This window comes from Dama dama, chromosome 33, assembly GCF_033118175.1.
Source record: "Dama dama isolate Ldn47 chromosome 33, ASM3311817v1, whole genome shotgun sequence".
Lineage (NCBI taxonomy): Eukaryota > Metazoa > Chordata > Mammalia > Artiodactyla > Cervidae > Dama > Dama dama.
In genome coordinates, this window is record NC_083713.1 from 11,856,735 (window position 1) to 11,874,466 (window position 17,732).

The 17,732-nt window shown below is 39.4% G+C and overlaps 1 protein-coding gene and 1 non-coding gene across 3 annotated transcripts in view; one reads left to right on the forward strand and one right to left on the reverse strand.

Annotated features, from left to right (window-relative positions):
• GULP1 (GULP PTB domain containing engulfment adaptor 1) overlaps positions 1-17,732 on the reverse strand; it is a 310,878-nt gene that overhangs the window by 239,395 nt on the left and 53,751 nt on the right. The gene's annotated exons all lie outside the window — the stretch shown is intronic.
• Positions 13,508-13,614, forward strand: LOC133051337 (U6 spliceosomal RNA). Its single transcript, XR_009691837.1, has one exon. It is a non-coding gene; the product is annotated as a U6 spliceosomal RNA (small nuclear RNA).

Sequence of the window (17,732 nt, forward strand, 5' to 3'; positions counted from 1 at the left end):
TTCAATATTTTAAAAACTGGCTGATAGGCCACTATTGCTTTCAATTTTTTATTAAATTAAGATGGCATATTATAGTTAACAAGATGTTACCAGAGGGCAAGCTGGGTGTTAGATACGTGGAAATTCTCACTAGTTTTGGATCTCTTGTGACAGCATATTAAAAAAGCAGAGGCATTACTTTGTCCACAAAGGTCCGTCTAGTCAAGGCTATGGTTTTTCCAGCGGTCATGTATGGGTGTGACAGTTGGACTATAAAGAAAGCTGAGCGCCAAAGAATTGATGCTTTTGAATTGTGGTGTTGGAGAAGACTCTTGAGAGTCCCTTGGACTGCAAGGAGATCTAACTAGTCCATCCGAAAGGAAATCAACTCTGAATATTCATTTGAAGGACTAATGCTAAAGCTGAAATTCCAATACTTAGGCCACCTGATGCGAAGAACTGACTCATTTTAAAAGACCCTGATGCTGGGAAAGATTGAAGGCAGGAGGAGGGGGATGACAGAGGATGAGATGGCTGGATGGCATCATCGACTCGATGGACATGGGTTTGGGTGGACTCCAGAAGCTGGTGATGGACAGGGAGGCCTGGCATGCTGCGGTTCATGGGGTCGCAAAGAGTCGGACACGACTGAGCAACTGAACTGAACTGAACTGTGACATCATAATTTATTTCCAAAATAAAATTAAATATATACACATATATCTCCTCATTTTCACTTTTAAGTATTCTGATGATGTTCTCCTTGTTTATTTCAGATATGACTGGAAAACCAGTTTAAGGCTAAACTTTCATCTAAAACTTTCCCACCTCTAAAGAGTAAGAGGTGGTGTTCATACAAATGGATGTTTACCTGCATTAACCATTGAGTAGTATCAGCCTGATACTACATTCAAATCATGAGGCAAGATTCACAGCATACTCCAGCAACAGCTGAATGCACTTCATGTCCCAGTGGAGGCTGTTAGTTAGTCAAAGCAGTACATGAGCTAATGTCCCAGTCAATAGTTACACATCTGACCAGATAACTTCCTGGCGTGATGGGGATGGGTACATGCATGTTCAGTCACTTCAGTAGTGTCCGAATCTTTGCAACCCTATGGATTGTAGTCCGCCAGGCTCCTCTGTCCATGGGACTCTCTAGTCAAGAACACTGGAGTGAGTTGCTGTGCCATCCTCCAAGAGATCTTCCCAACCCAGGGGTCAAACCTGTGGTTCCAGTGTCTCCTGCACTGCAGGATTCTTTACCACTGAGCCACCAAGGAAGCCCCCATGATAGAGATGACCCATTAACTATTAAACGCAGATTAGCACACAACAATTTGTTTAGCATTTTTCTCAGATATATTTGGAAATAATATCAGAGAAATAGTTATATAATATTGATATATACCAATTAAAAGTTTCATTGAGATAAGTATCTTTAAGAATGAGCTTGTCAAGTGCTATATAAATTTATCATGTGTTTCTCAAACATTTCATGATAAATCACTTCTACAGTGAATTTTATTTCCTTTGGTATCTATTACATATAGAATATTCCCAAAAGAAAAATATATACTGACTCCAGTTGATAAGTTCCAATATTCACTTCATTAGATAGTATCTCTTTTAATTCTCCAATATGAAAAACAAACAAAAACCCTGAGAGAAGAACCAGTCACTAAGTGAACACTAAAATAACATGTGTGCCAATTGAAAGTTTGAATATATTTAGTCCACTGACTTTTTTGAGTGTATTTAGAGAACTGTATTATGTCATGAATTATTTCTGACAGTTTGCTATAATTGGAGGTTATAAGAGCCACAGAGAAGAAAGAAAACTCATGTGGAAAGAGCTTAAAGAAGCAGTGCATCACTCAAAGGCTCCAACTGTCCTGGGGTCAGTCCACCTTGGTTCAAGTCATGACTCCCTTACCTGGGGTAAGTTACTTAACCACTTCTCAATTTTATCAACCACAAAATCCAAGTAATAATCTTTATAGCACAGGATAGTGTTAAAGATAAAACTACCTGTAAATTTCCACACCACATGCCTGGTAAATAGCAAGCCCTCAACATGTCAGCTTTTATTACTAATATTGATGAGCCTCAATTTCCTAATCCAGATAATACTAATATAATAGTAATACCTCCTCTACCTGTGGCTTACCTGTGTAGTGAAAAGCAATAATGCTGATTATAGAGTTTTATAAACTATAAACAATAAGGCACTCCACAAATGGAAAACACTCTTTAATACTGTGATTTATCAAATACGCACTATAGATGATAAAGGCTACTTCCAAAAATACCTACAAGCCTTTTCTCATTTGTTCCTGTTTTTTTTTTTAAGACTCTGTTATTAGTCTTCATTAGAATTTTGTGTACACTTGAGACTAGCAGCAGCCACTAAATGACTACTGTGATAAACATTTGGAGGCATTAATTGACTCATCGGGAAGTCTCATTAACCTGGAGATTTCTGCATTGCCTTTGAAAGTTCTTTCTGGGCTCAAGCCAGCCATCCTATTATAACACAACTGATCATTACATGAATTTAGCTGGATATCAGATCAACCCGTCTTAAACATCATTATCATCTCAAACAATGGAAGCCTGATAAACCATTACTAGGACTAGAGCCTATAAAACAGGGGTTATTTCTGTTCTTGATGCCAAGGTTAAAAAGAAGTTCCTCTCCATGTGATCCAGATAGCTAGTATATTAAATCATGACTCTCAAAAAAAAAAAAAAAGCCGCATTAAAACCCTAATAAAGAACACCCTCAAAGCAGGAATGATACCTAATCTTACACCATACGCTATGGCTTTAGACTGTAAATTCCAAAAAGCAGGAATAAGAACCTCATAGTTCTTTTCCTCTAACATCTGACAGAGTGACACATTCAATATATTCAAGTTATTGCTATTAACAAGGGTATGAAGAACTGAGGGGAAATTCTGTTTCAGGAAGAGTGACCAGGACCACTATATATCAAGCTCCTCACCTCTTCTATAATGTCTGCCTTCTTTCACTGGCTTCTTTACAGGTACAGTCACATTTCTTTCATCTTAAATAAAATTTCTCTTTCCATTCACTGTTAACCTTTTGAAAGAGTGGTCTACACACAATATTTGCATTATCTTACTTCCCACATACTTTTGAAACCACAGCAATTCCATGATTCTTCACCATTCTACCCTGGTTCTTGTCCCCTGAGATAAGTTCTCTCTCACTGTCTCCATGGCATCAAACAAGTTAGCTGAGGTAGACTGAAGCTTCTTAGAGGGATTTGAAAATTAAAAAAAAAAAAAAAAGGGCAAAATGAAACAAAGATTTTGAAAACCACTTTAGAGCGTTCTGTTTTGACAGCAGGGGCAACTGGCAGATAGTGCAAACCACTTAGAAGAGTGGTGTGATGCTGATGATTTAGGAAAACAGTCTTGCATAACTGAATGGGGGGGGGGGGTACATCTGCCTCACAGCTAGCACTCCGAACAGGTCAGGAACACAAAAATAAAAGTTTTCAAAACCACACTTAGTAAGCAAAAAGGATATTTTTGGCAGAGCCTCTAAAGTACATAATCTGCGGTTTTTTAAAAAGCTCAGAATTTTGGCAAAATTATTAATGAAAATAAGATCCTAGTTGTTTTTATAATAACAAAGTAATACTTTTTTTTAAAGTATTTAACCTTATTTCGCAAAAACATAACTGCTCAAATCAACTGATATTAAGCTAAATGTGTCTATGTGTGTATATGTATACAGGTGCTATCATGCAATAAGCACAGCATTAAACTATCCAAGACTGTCATATTTACATTTGTGTCTTACTTACCACGTTCAAGTGAGAGGACAATGGCCACCCAGGAAAAGACCACCCAAGAACAACACAGCTACACCACGGGGTGACCCAGTCCTCACAGAAATGCTCTCTCGGGACCTGAAATCAATGCTGTAAACTTCTCTCCCCTTATCTCACAGCCTGTGATACAAATGCCAGGAACTGATAGTTTCTCAACCCCAGAAAACACTCACGTTATCAAGAATCCTTCTACTATCTTGTCCTTGGAAGTTAACTCAAATCTAATTTGTTCTGCAAATCCTCTCCCCCTGAATTTTGTGTGAGCCTTTGTAGTACTTTTAAAGCTCAATTAGACAAGTAAAGGTTCTCAAAACAAGAGTTTCACTTAACTAGTTCACCACCCACCAGACTCACTGAAACTCTCCACTAAAGTGTAAACCACGCTGACTGCTGCCCTTGGCTCAGTTGACACTTACAGCCACTAGACTTCACTCCATGTGTACTGGAGTTCTCTTCCCACCAATCCTGCTGCGTGCTCACTGTGACGGAAATTGTTGGCTGCCTAACAAGCATCTACTCCTCCTTCTTCCTTCTCTTTTTTCAAATCGGGGTATAGTTGCTTTACAATGTCGTGTTCATTTCTGCTATACAGAGTGAACTAAGTCAGAAAGAGAAAACAAATACATAGTAATGTATATATTGGGCTTCCCTAAGTGGCTCAAATGGTAAAGAATCTGCCTGCAATGCAGGAGACCTGGGTTCAGTCCCTGGGTTGGGAAGATCCCCTGGAGAAGGGAACGGCTACCCACTCCAGTATTCAGGCCTGGAGAATTCTATGGACTGTATAGTCCATGGGGTCGGAAAGAGTCAGACACGACCGAGCATCAGTTTAGCTTAGCTAATGTATGTATATATGTATATATGGAACCTAGAAAAATGGTATAGATGAACCTATTTGCAGGACAGGAATAGAGACACAGACATAGAGAACAGACATGTAGACATGGGGTGGGGGAAGTGGGAGTGGGATGAACTGGGAGATTGGGGTTGATATATATACACTACCACGAATAAAACAGACAGCTGGTGGGAACCTGATCTGCAGCACAGGGAGTTCAGCTAAGGGATCTATGAGGTCCTAGATGGGTGAGATGGAGGTTGGGGAAGGGTGGAAGGGACGTTCAAGAGGGAAGGGATATTTGTATACATATAGCTGATTCACATCATTGTATAGCAGAAAATGCCACAATTTTAGTCAGGTATTCACCCTCATGTCACATCAGCTGTAGGCAAGATTCAGATGAAACTATTACATTTTAGAAGGAACTTGAAGGTATGCAGATTTCGCTAAGTTGTCTCTCCCATTTGATGAAGTGATCATTGTGATGATCTGTCATGGATATTCTTTACACATAAGAAAATCTCTGTAGAACTCCAATCAGCTGCCTCACACTCAAAGGAAAGACCTTAACTTACTTGAATAGTTTGGCAAATAAATAAATTTGTATAAGCTTTATATTAAAATAAGATAGTTTAAGTAGACATGCATTTTTTTTTAATAATTATGCTACTTTAACCATCTGTTACTAATACTTTATCAGCAATATACCTGGTCATTGTTCACTTAGCATCTCCTCCCTAATATGGCACTAAACAGATTAAGAACAAATCAAAAATTTCTAAGTTTGCATCAAAAATACACACTGACTGGGCTAATATATATGAATCACCTATCATCTTTGGTTTTCACCTTTTTTATCTCCAGAACTTTGCTCAAATTTTGATTTCCACATTTCTTCATGAATCATCCTCTCCAAAGCTCTTAGCAATCTGCCTGCTGTGATTATCTCCACATTCCTTTTGTTCTTTAAAAGGTTTTTTTTTTTTTTTTTTTTTTTTTGGTTGGTTGGTCTGTTCATTTGTCTTTCTGTTCCACTCTGCAGAGGTAGAGAGCTTGTAAAATGCTGAGAATGTAATCCAGATTTCTTGATGCTTAGTTGAGCTTTTCTCTTTTACATGACCCAAATTTTGGTTGATCATCAAATGTTATTACATCTTTGTCAGTTCAATTTTTTTAATTCAATATCTCTTCACTAGATCTAGTTCTAACATTCTGTGTCATGTTAATAAGTGCTTCAAGATAAAAAACAGGAGCCCTCATTGAAATATATATTTTTACCACTTAAAGTCCCTTAAAAACAATTTCAAATATCAAACTTTCAGGAAACAACTGAAAATGACAATTTGCATATCTGTTTTACTAGTGAAACAGCAGAAAGGAAACAAAATTTAAGTCTAAAATCTTTGGGGAATATCTCTGGCATCGAGATAATGTACATAAAATAGCATCCTTATGTTAAAATACACTTAAAGCTTAGCAATCCAAGAATTGAGATGGTCTGAAACCAAAGTTTTCATTGTACTGTTTTACCTACTTCTTTAAAACAAACATTCAAAATAAGTAGCAGGTCAAATAGTGGCCCCCCAAAAGATATGTCCAAATTCTAACCTTTGGAACCTGTGAATGTAAATTTATTTGTTAATAGGGTCTTGGCAGATGGTAAAGAATCTACTGCAATTCAGGAGACCCCAGTTCAATTCCTGGGTTGGTAAGATCCCCTGGAGAAGGGATAGGCTACCGACTCCAGTACTCGGGCTTTCCTGCTGGCTCAGATGGTAAAGAATCACCCACAACACAGGAGACCTGGGTTTGATCCCTGTATTGGGAAGATCCCCTGGAGAAGGGAATGGCTCCCCACTCCAGTATTCTGGCCTGGAGAATTCCATAGGCAGAGGTGCCTGGCAGGTCCATAGTATCACAAAGAGTCGGACCAAATAGAGCGACTTTCACTGGAAGATGGTAATTAACTCAGTTAAAAATCTAAGATGAGATCATTTTAGATTTGGGGTGGGCTCTACAGCCAATTAGAGATACCAAGGGAACATTTCATGCAAAGATGGATTTGATAAAGGACAGAAATGGTAGGGACCTAACAGAAGCAGAAGATATCAAGAAGAGGTGGCAAGAATACACAGAAGAGCTGTACAAAAAATATCTTCACAACCCAGATAATCACAATGGTGTGATCACTCACCTAGAGCCAGACATCCTGGAATGTGAAGTCAAGTGGGCCTTAGGAAGCATCACTACGAACAAAGCTAGTGGAGGTGATGGAATTCCAGTTGAGCGATTTCAAATCCTGAAAGATGATGCTGTGAAAGTGCTGCACTCAATATGCCAGCAAATTTGGAAAACTCAGCAGTGGCCACAGGACTGGAAAAGGTCAGTTTTCATTACAATCCCAAAGAAAGGCAACCCCAAAGAATGCTCAAACTACCAAACAACTGCACTCATCTCACATGCTAGTAAAGTAATGCTCAGTATTCTCCAAGCCAGGCTTCAACAGTGCGTGAATGTGAACTTTCAGATGTAGAAGCTGGATTTAGAAAAGGCAAAGGAACCAGAGATCAAACTGCCAACATCCGCTGGATCATCGAAAAAGCAAGAGAGTTCCAGAAAAACATCTATTTCTGCTTTATTGACTATGCCAAAGCCTTTGACCGGGTGGATCACAATAAATTGTGGAAAATTCCGAAAGAGATGGGCATACCAGACCACCTGACCTACCTCTCCAGAAACCTGTATGCAGGTCAGGAAGCAAAAGTTAGAACTGGACATGGAACAATAGACTGGTTCCAAATAGGAAAAGGAGTACGTCAAGGCTAAATATTGTCACCTTGCTTATTTAACTTATATGCAGAGTACATCATGAGAAATGCTGGGCTGGAAGAAGCACAAGCTGGAATCAAGATTGCCGGGAGAAATATCAATAACCTCAGTTATGTAGATGATACCACCCTTATGGAAGAAAATGAAGAACTTAGAGCAAGTGAAAAAGTTGGCTTAAAGCTTAACATTCAGAAAACTAAGATCATGGCATCTGGTCCCATCACTTCATGGCAAATAGATGGGGAAACAGTGGAAACAGTGACTGACTTTATTTTTCTGGGCTCCAAAATCACTGCAGATGGTGAATGCAGCCTTGAAATTAAAAGACGCTTACTCCTTGGAAGGAAAGTTAGGACCAACTTAGACAGCCTATTAAAAAGGAAAGACATTACTTTGTCAACAAAGGTCCGTCTAGTCAAGGCTATGGTTTTTCCAGTGGTCATGTATGGATGTGAGAGTTGGACTATAAAGAAAGCTGACCACTGAACAATTGATGCTTTTGAACTGTGGTGTTGGAGAAGACTCTTGAGAGTCCCTTGGACTGCAAGGAGATCCAACCAGTCCATCCTAAAGGAGATCAGTCCTGGGTGTTCATTGGAAGGACTGATGCTGAAGCTGAAACTGCAATCCTTTGGCCACATGATGTGAAGAGTTGACTCATTAGAAAAGACCCTGATGCTGCGAAAGATTGAGGGCAGGAGGAGAAGGGGATAATAGAGGATGAGATGGTTGGATGGCATCACTGACTCAATGGGCATGGGTTTTGGTAAACTCCAGGAGTTGGTGATGGACAGGGAGGCCTGGAGTGCTGCAGTTCATGGGCTTGCAAAGAGTCGGACACGACTGGGCGACTAAACTGAACTGAACTACAGCCAAAGACCAGGGTCTGTATAAAAGAAAGGGAAATTTGAGACAGAGAAAAACAAAGAAAATGCCACACAAAGACAGAGGCCAAGGCTGGAGTTATGAAACTACAAGCCAAAGAATGCTAAGGCTCCAGCTATCACCAAAAGCTAGGGGAAAGCCATTAATTGATTTTCTCTGAGAGGTCCAGAAGGAATCAACCTGGCCAACACATTGATTTTGGGCTTCTTTGGTCTCCAGAAATGTGAGAAAATATATTTCTTTTGTTTTAAGCCACCAGGTTTGTGATATTTGTTATGGTTGTGTGCACGCTTAGGGGCTTCCCAGGTGGTGCTAGTTGATCAGGCTTCCTTGGTGGCTCTCTTGGTAAAGATTCCACCTGTAATGCAGGAGATTTGGTCTTGATCCCTGGGTGGGGAAGATTCCCTGGAGAAGGAAACGGCAACCCACTCCAGCATTCCTGCCTGGGAGCCCCATGGGAAGAGGAGCCTGGCTATAGTCCACAGGGTCACAAGAGTAGGACACAACTTAGCGACTTAATCACTACCACCAACAAAACGGCTCTAATAAGTGTAGTCTACTAATTTGGGCTTCCCCGGTGGCTCAGATGGTAAAGAACCCACTGCAATACAGGAAACCCTAGTTCAATCCTTAGGTCAGGAAGATCCCCTGGTGAAGGGAATGGCTAACCCATCCAGTATTCTTGCCCAAAGAATTCCACGGACAAACGAACCTGGTGGACTACAGTCCATGGGGCCTCAGAGTCAGCCATGACTGAGTGACTGACAGAGTTAACAGAGAGTGCATTCCCAGTCGTTCAGTCCTGTCCAGCTCTTTGCGACCCTTTCGACTGTAGCCTAGTTTCCTGTTTCCTCCTCTCAGGACCTTCCTGACCCAGGGATGAACCCATGTCTCCTGTGTCTCCTGCATTGCAGGCGGATTCTTTACCCGCTGAGCCATTGGAGAAGCCCCATTTGTTATGGTAGTCCTAGGGAAATTAATACAATATGATTACCTATATGCATTTATGCATTTTCATTTGAATTCTCTCCACTTCAAAAACAGACTTTCTGGAGCATTATAGTAAAATACTGATGTATACTTGCTTATATGATTGAATAAAGAAGCACACAAAAAGAGGCAGAAAAAAACAAAAAATGTTTAGGAAAAAGCCTAGGCTAAAATAACTGTTATGAAGAATCAATATGGTAAAGTAAAGACCATATATTCTATAGTTAGAATGCAAGTTCTAGTCTTAATTCTATCATTTTTGTGTTTATATGAACTTGGGCAAGATAGTTAACCTCTGAGCCATAATGACCTACCTCATCTGTATAACAAAAGATAACAGCATTTTTTCTTATGTGGCAATGAGAAAAATATAATAATTTATGTTGAGAATTATGCACATTTTCAAGCTTACAGTAAACTTTGAATAAATATTGTCTGTTATTAATTGGATAAATGTTCATAACGGATCATTTCAAAATCAATCCTTTAGAGCAGATATAAATTCTCATGAGACTCCCTGTGAAGCTAGCCAGTTCACCTTCCTCCAGTGACAGATGCTCTAATTTTAAAGACCCTCAACCATGAAACTGATATTAATTTAAGAAAGATAATATTAAGAAATCTCCCAATTAAAAATAGTTATCTATTTTTAACTAGGATCATTATTTATTGCACAAATAAAAAATAAAGTTTCTCACCCCAAGCTATGCTTAGCTGTGTTCCACCAGTTCCTAAATATTAGACCACCTTCTAAAGGCAACCTGTGCCCTCTTCCAGCTTCTATGAGCATACGTTATTCTAATACAAAACATAATTATACAAATCTCTGTCCAGCTCTTTTTAGGTTAATCAGTGTTAAGTGACACTTGCACAAAACCCTTCTATAATTAATACTCAACATGTGAATAGTATTTCAGAATACAATCCACACTGGAACACTAGAGCATTCATTCCATAACAAAATCCTAATCCTATAAATGGAGCATTTACTTCTTTATGGATTTTCTTTGTTTAGGATACTGAAGCTCAGAGAAGCCTGGTGAATTGCCTAAGTCATAGGGTTATACTACTCTAATAATAACGTCTTCTTTTTATTGTTTTATTAAAAGAAAAAATCAAACATATATAAAGTAACATAATAAAATAATAAACCATCATATTCCCATCACCTAGCAATGTCTGTTTAAAAGATTTCCTTTCAATTTCTCAAAATCTTCCTGATGAGACAACAAGCACACATCTCCAGCTGTAATGCATAATTTAAAATGTGTATCATGTATGTATTAAGACAAAAGGAGGAATAGTGACAACCAGAAAATATATTCCATAATGAAAATTTTCCATCCTAGGTATTGGTGTCTCTAAATCCATAAAGAGAATATCCCTAGATAATAACATGCAAGTGACCGTAAACGTATTCACCAAAAATTTACCAGCAAAGCATGAACAAGGCAAGAAGTTTCTAAAAATTCACCGGCAAAGGCAAAACCTAACTAAATATGTATAAGCCTAGTGATTAAATCTCCCATAAAGACACTGAATCAAAAATATGCTTTTCAATTGATAATCAAAGTAAGTACTCTTAAATATGTATACTGGTATCATGGGAGATAAGGCCTTTAAACAAGAAAATTGGGTACGTCTTTCTCTCCTATTTGTAGCAATGAGCATTTCCCATTAAGGTAAACAATATGTGAAATATTTCCAAGAAAAAACAATCATTTTCACCTACTGAGATGTTGGAAATGCGATTTTATTCCCTAGTACAATCATCGTGACAAGCACTGCATCCAATTGACATGTCAATGAAAAAGAAAACAAATTTAGCTACAAATAAAAGAATACATCCTAAGAAACAAAACTGGCACGAGTTAGTAAAGATTCAGAACTTCAACACAGAGTGGAGAGACAGCCAGAGTGGCAGGAAAACGGAAATCCATTTTAGAGAAGAAACTACAACAACCCTTCTGAGAATAGCCTGGCACAATTACAGAACAGATGGGGGTGTGATAATTATAAACGTATTTTCACCTTTCTTCTGCACAGCTATTAAGAACCACTTGAATTTCAGAAGCCCTTTCTCAGATGCAACATAGGAGACCTCATAAAAGACTAGTTACATGTATTACTGAAATAATGACGATTAAATTTTTCTTAAAATGCATATACATTTAAGATTGTGGTTAATAATTAAATAATTATTTACCTTTACCTATAAGGGGGAAGGGAGGCTCTTAGTGAGTTGTCCAAGATAATGTATACCTCATCAATGATGTATCTGGGAGCTTGGAGAGAGCTTTAATAGTCTAATGGGAAAGTAGCATCTTTCAACCACACCCTGCTCTTTAAGTTAAGGGAGGTCAATAAAGAAGTTTCCAGAAAAAAAACCCGAATAATTAGTCTGTCTTCCCATTAATGTCTGCAAAGAATAAAGTAGGCTTTCATTACTGGAATACATTTACAAATACTAGTTTTACAAATAAAAATATGAGAAATGGGGTTTTGAAATAAGCAGTGTTCACATCTCCAGGTAACATTTGGCCACTAAGTCACCCAAGAACTTGAAGCTGAAATGAATCTCTAGATCTTATTCTTCTCAGATATAGATAGTAAATTTCTCTGATTCTTATTTTCAAGTTGGGTTCATTGGCACAGGGCTCTGAATTGCAAACCGAAATGCACTCTAGTAAACTTAAGTAAAAAGATATGTATGGAAGGTGATTAGAGACTCACAAAAACTCCACAATGACCAAAGAACTAAGCTCTGCAGTCAGAAACAGTACTGAAATAAGAGCATCAGACTTGCCCTGTGTACTTAGCACCCACCATCACCAGCCATTCTCACTAAAGTCCTTTTTGCTAACACCTATGCACCAGATAATGTATTAGAAACTCTGTATGGCAGGCCCTGTAGATGGAATGTATCAGCCACTATCAATGCCAGAATGAGATCCATGGTGCCTGTTTCTTGTCATTAATTTCTGATTGGAAGACTTAGCTCTGCACCTCTGATCAACAGAGCTTGGGTCATAAAAGTCCTTGATGTACAAGAGGCTGAGATAGCAAGATCCTGGCTTCTATTCTGGGAAATGATTCCTAAGGAAGGATTTTCCCAAAGACGTGAAAAGTGGCGAAGACGTTGGAAGAAGTATCTAAGATGTCAAAGGTATCAAAGACGTGAGCCCATTATCATGAATATCTGTGGAGTATCTGCAAGCTAGCATTTGAGAAACGGTCTATACCACTGACTGTGACTCCATAATCTGGACCTGTCAACCTCTGTCTCATCTCCTCCTACTCTCTTCCCACCAGCCACACTGGACTCAGTGGTCCTCCAACAAGAAGGGCTCTTCTGGTGTTAGAATTTCTCCCTTGAGTGTTTCGCTGCCCAGAAATCTGAGCCTCCAAATGTATTCATGGCTGACGTGTGCTTTACTCACAGGTCTCCACTTAAATGTCACTTCCTGAAGGAGACAGCCCAACCACCACATCCATGGATATCTTCACCCATATCTACTGCATCCATTCTTGTCACCCTGTTCTATTTGCTTTCCGGCACTAATCACTATTTGATTTTACTTGTTTATTTTCAGCCTCAGTTGCCATAATCACCACAATATAAGCTCTGTAGTTCTATGGGTGTTGTCTGACCTTTCCTGTTCTTTTTAATCTTCAGCACCTAAAACAGTGTCCAGTATCCGTTAGTCTTTTAAATATTGGTTGCATAATAAATGGACCCCTGCTATAGTAAAACAGGGCCATCTAATAATGTGGAGACTGAGGAACAGCATCTACTTCTTTTGTCTATGGTCACACAACAAATTAATAATCAAAGTGCAAGTCCTGGATTCCAAACCTTGCAATTTCTGGGAAGAGAGAGACGCAAGGAGCTTCTGCTGCTTCCTAAAGAAATGCAGGCAGCAGAGAAGAGCAGAAAGAACACTGATTAGGAAAAAAGCATGAGCTCTACAATCATACACCTCTGAGTTCAAATCTATGTCCCCAAACCTAACATAAGCCTTACAGGGTTTTCAGAGAATTAAATGTGACCATATTGTACATTATACATATATATCATTTCCAATACCTGACATGTACAGGAGATTAACTGGAGGCAATTGCTAACCTCGGCAGTACATACACTAAAATTGGAATAATATAGAGAAGATTATCATGGTACCTATGCAAGGATGACATGAAAACTCATGAAACATTCCTCATTTTTCTACCATATACACAATAGATAAACAACAAAGATATACTGTAAGCACAGGGATCTATATTCAGTATCCTCTTCAGTTCAGTTCAATTCCTCAGTCGTGTCTGACTCTTTGCGATCCCATGGACTGCAGAACACCAGACTTCCCTGTCTATCACCAACTCCTGGAGCTTACTCAAACTCATGTCCATGATGCCATATAACCATCTCATCCTCTGTCATCCCCTTCTCCTGCCTTCAGTCTTGCCCAAAATCATGGTCTTTTCCACTGAGTCAGTCTTTGCATCAGGTGTTTGGATGCGAAGTACTGGAGTTTCAGCTTCAGCATTAGTCCTTCCAATGAGTATTCAGGACAGGATTAACTGCTTTGATTTCCTTCTGGCCCAAGGGACTCTCAAGAGACTTCTCCAACACCACAGTTCAAACGCATCAATTCTTCAGAACTCAGCTTTCTTTATAGTCCAAATCTTACATCCATACACGACCGCTGGAAAAACTATAGCTTTGACTAGACAGCCCTTTGTGGGCAAAGTAACATCTCTGCTTTTTAATATGCTGTCTAGGTTGTCATAACTTTTCTTCCACGGAGCAAGCATCTTTGAATTTCATGGCTGCAGTCACCATCTACAGTGATTTTGGAGCTAAAAAAAAAAAAAAAAAAAACAAAGTCTGTCATTGTTTCCATTGTTTCCCCATCTATTTGCCATAAAGTGATGGGACCGGATGCCATGATCTTAGTTTTCTGAATGTTGAGTTTTAAGCCAACTTTTTCACTCTCCTCTTTCACTTTCATCAAGAGACTCTTTAGTTCATCTTCGTTTCCTGCCATAAGGGTGGTGTCATCTGCATATCTGAGGTTATTGATATTTCTCCCGGCAACCTTGATTGCAGCTTGTGCTTCATCCAGCCCAGCATTTCTCATGATGTACTCTGCATAAAAGTTAAATAATCAGGGTGACAATATACAGCCTTGACATACTTCTTTCCTGACTTGGAATCAGCCTATTGTTCCATGTCCAGTTCTAACTGTTGCTTCTTAACATGCATACCGATTTCTCAGGAGGCAGGTAAGGTGATCTGGTATTCCCATCTCTTGAAGAATTTTCCACAGTTTGTTATGATCCACACAGTAAAAGGTGTAGACAATAAAGCAGAAATAGATATTTTTTTGGAACTCCCTTGCTTTTTCTATGATCCAACAGATGTTAGCAATTTGATCTCTGGTTCCTCTGCCTTTTATAAATTGAGCTTGAACATCTGGAAGTTCACAGTTCATGTACTGTTGACCTGGGTTCGAGAATTTTAAGCTAATTTGCTAGCATGTGTGATGAGTGCAATTTTGTGATTTTTTTGAACATTCTTTGACATTGCCTTTCTTTGGGATTGGAATGAAAAGTGACCTTTTCCAGTCCTGTGGCCACTGCTGAGTTCTCCAAATTTGCTGGCACATTTAGTGCAGCTCTTTCATAACATCACCTTTTAGGATTTGAAATAGCTCAAGTGGAATTCTGTCACCTCCACCAGCTTTGTTCATAGTGATGCTTCCTAAGGCCCACTTGACTTCACATTCCAGGATGTCTGGCTCTAGGTGAGTGATCACACCACTGCGATTATCTGGGTCATGAAGATCTTTTTTGTATAGTTTTTCTGTGTATTTTGCCACCACTTCTTAATGTCTTCTGCTTTGGTTAGGTCCATACCATTTCTGTCCTTTATCGCATGAAATGTTCCCTTGGTATCTCTAACTTTCTTGAAGAGATCTCTAGTCTTTCCCATTCTATTCTTTCCTATATTTCTTGGCATTGATCACCAAGGAAGGCTTTCTTATCTGTCTTTGCTATTCTTTGAAACTCTAGTCAAATGAGTATATCTTTCCTTTTCTCCTTTGCCTTTCACCTCTCATTTTTACTCAGCTATGTGTAAGCCCTCCTCAGACAACCATTTTGCCTCTTTACATTTCTTTTTCTTGGGCAAGGTTTTGATCACTGCCTCCTGTACAATGTCACAAACCTCTGTCCATAGTTCTTCAGGCACTCTGTCTATCAGATCTAATCCCTTAAATCTATTTGTCACTTCCACTGTATAATTGTAAGGGATTTGATTAGGTCATACATAAACAGTCTAAGGATTTACCCTACTCTCTTCAATTTAAGTCTGAACTTGGCAATAAGGAGTTCATGATATGAGCCACAGTCAGCTCCCAGTCTTGTTTTTGCTGACTGTATAGAGCTTCTCCATCTTTGGCTGCAAAGAATATAATCAATCTGATTTCAGTGTTGACCATCTGGTGATGTCCATGTGTAGAGCCTTCTCTTATGTTGTTGGAAGAGGATGTTTGCTATGACCAGTGTGTTCTTCTGGCAAAACTAGCCTTTGCCCTGCTTCATTTTGTACTCCAAGGCCAAATTTGCCTGTTACTCCAGGCAAATTTCTTGACTTCCTACTTTTGCATTCCAGTCCCCTATAATGCAAAGGGCATCTTTTTTGGCTGTTAGTTCGAGAAGGTCTTATAGGTCTTCATAGAACCATTCAACTTCAGCTTCAGCATTACTGGTCGGGGCATAGACTTGGATTACTATGATACTGAATGATTTGCCTTGGAAACGAATAGAGGTCATTCTATCTTTGTTGAGACAGCATCCATGTACTGCATTTCAGGCTCTTGTTGACTTTGAAGGCTACTCCATTTATTCCAAGGGATTCTTTCACACAGTAGTAAATATAATGGTCATCTGAGTTAAATTCACTCATTCCAGTCCATTTTAGCTCACTGATTCCTAAAATGTCGATGGTCACTCTTGCCATCTCCTGTTTGACCACTTCCAATTTACCTTGATTCTTGGACCTAACATTCCAGGTTCCTATACAATATTCTCCTTTATAGCATCACACTTTACTTCTATATAGCACTATTCACATCCACAACTGGGTGTTGTTTTTGCTTTGGCTCTCTTTCTTCATTCTTTCTGGAATTATTTCTCTATTGTTCTCCAGCAGCGTATTGGGCACCTACGAACCTGGGGAGTTCATCTTTCAGTGTCCTTTTTGCCTTTTCATAGTGTTCATGGGGTTCTCAAGGCAAGAATACTGAAGTGGTTTGCCATTCCCTTCTCCAGTGGACCACCATTTGTCAGAACTCTCTATCATGACCCATCCATCTTGGGCGGCCCTACATGGCATGGCTCATAGTTTCATTGAGTTAGACAGGGCTATGGTCCATGTGATCAGTTTGATTAGTTTTCCGTGACTGTGGTTTTCAGTCTGTCTGCCCTCTGATGGATAAGGATAAGAGGTTTATGGAAGCTTCTTGATGGGAGAGACTGACTGAGGGGGAAACTGGGTCTTTCCAGTTTCCCTCCCTTTTGGGGGAGGGACTGGTTTCCCTCCCTTTTGTTTGACCTGAGGCCAAACTATGGTGGAGGTAATGAAGGTAACAGTGATCTTCTCCAAAAGGTTCCAGTGTCCCCAACCCTGTAGCAGGCCACCACCAACCCACATCTCCATCAGAGACTCCTGGCAACTCACAGGCAAGTGGGTCAGTCTCCTGTGGGGTCACTGCTCCTTTCTCCTGGGTCCTGGCGCACACAAGGTTTTGTTTGTCCCTCCAAGAGTCTGTTTCCCCAGTCCTGTGTAAGTTCTGGCAGCTCTATGGCGGGGTTAATGGTGACCTCCTCTAAGAGGGCTTATGTCATACCCAGGTCTGCTGCACGTAGAGCCCCTGCCCCTGCTGACCCACACCTCCGCAGGAGACACTCAAACACTCAAAGGCAGGTCTCAGGGAACACGCAGCACAGGGAACTAGATTCAGTACCTTATAATAAACCATAATGAAAGAGAAAATGAGAATACACACACACACACACACACACACACACACACACAACTGACTCACTTTGCTGAACACCAGAAACTAACACAAATTGTAAATCAATTTTGTAAATCAACTATACTTTCATAAAAAAATTTTAAGAATTAAGTCATAAATGATTGCTACTTTATGAGTAAAGATCCATGTCTGAGTTTATATTCTCCTAACAATATGCTAGGAGAGACATCCTTAACATAATCTACGCCAGAGCCTTTGTATATTAAATAAGAATTTTCATTCTTTCCCTCACCTAAAA